Below are 1,314 nucleotides of genomic sequence, written 5' to 3'. Positions count from 1 at the left end.
AGGGGGGGTTTGGAGGGGGGAGAGGGTTTGTGAGGAGAGGAGTAGGAGCTCTGCTTCTCACACTCGCTCTTTGGGGGCTGGGAGGGCCGGCCGCCTCTTCTCTTGCTGCTGCCGCTGCCAACGGAGGAGACGAGGCTCTCCTGGCTGTGTGCACTGCAGATTAGCCTCTACGGTCGTCGTCGCGTGCGTGCGTGCGGGTTGCGAGTTCCTTCCTGTGGGCCAGCAGGGAGAAATGCTCGCGGCGTAACGGGATATTCCTCTTCCATGGGGCTGCTCCATCCGGAAACTCCTATTAGACGCTCGTTGCGTCAAAACGTCGAGGAAACGCACAGGGATCGCGCGACCGAGCGGCACTGCCCCGGTGCGGTTCCCTGATCTGTTTACTTCTGTTCTGGAACCTTCTAGCACGTTCCGGTCCGGTTTTTCTGCTTTCGGAAACTTTCTAAAAGGTTCTCTCAACCCGTCTCTCCCTGTTTAATTTCCTTTATTTTTCACTATTTTTTCCCCTTTTCCTTTCTCCCGTTCCTTTTTATTTATTGGTCTTTTCTATTTCCTCTTACTTTTCCCCTTTTTCTCCTTTTAAAAATTCGACTTTATTTTACATTACAGATTTGTTCGAAAAATTCAAGTACGGTTTGACATTAAACATTCCTTATTTTCAAAATTTGTTCTGAATTAAAAACAAGATCGTGTTTCTGAAATTGTTCAACAATTTCGAAAAAAATGCTCTTGCATTCAAAATATCTGTTCATAATTACAAAAAAATGTTCTCTTTGTGAAACTCCGTTCGTAGATTCAAAAATTGTTCTGAATTAATTTTAACTTTTTTGATAAATTTAAGGAAAAAAATCGCAACTAAAAAATATATAAATTATTTGCGGTTTTTAAGTTTTCTTCGCTAATTTTAAAAAGTATGCAGATTTTTTTTAAATGACTGGGTTTTCTCAACAAATGATCGTGTTTGTGAAACAAATTTCGTTATTCATAGAAAATGTTCCTGATTTAAAAACAAAATAGAATGTCAAAAAATGCAACGTTTTAAACTTTTCTCACAAATTCAAACTGAACAATTTTTGACCCTTCAGTTTTTTTTTTGAATAGGCGGACTTTTTTCGGACAAAATACATAAACTTGTAGAATATTTGGAATTCTGGACAAATTTTTGAAAACTGGAACGATTTTTGAAATGTTTGATTTTTTGTAATCTGAACAATTATTCAGTTCATGAACATTTTTGTAAAAGCGAACAATGTTTGAATTGCGAACAGTCCATAGAAGAAAGTGAACAATTTTTGAAATCTTTAAAATTACGAA

Source organism: Triticum aestivum, chromosome 2B (genome assembly GCF_018294505.1).
Source record: "Triticum aestivum cultivar Chinese Spring chromosome 2B, IWGSC CS RefSeq v2.1, whole genome shotgun sequence".
Taxonomy (NCBI): domain Eukaryota; kingdom Viridiplantae; phylum Streptophyta; class Magnoliopsida; order Poales; family Poaceae; genus Triticum; species Triticum aestivum.
The sequence above is the reverse complement of the archived record's forward strand: the minus strand, read 5'-3'. Positions refer to the sequence as shown.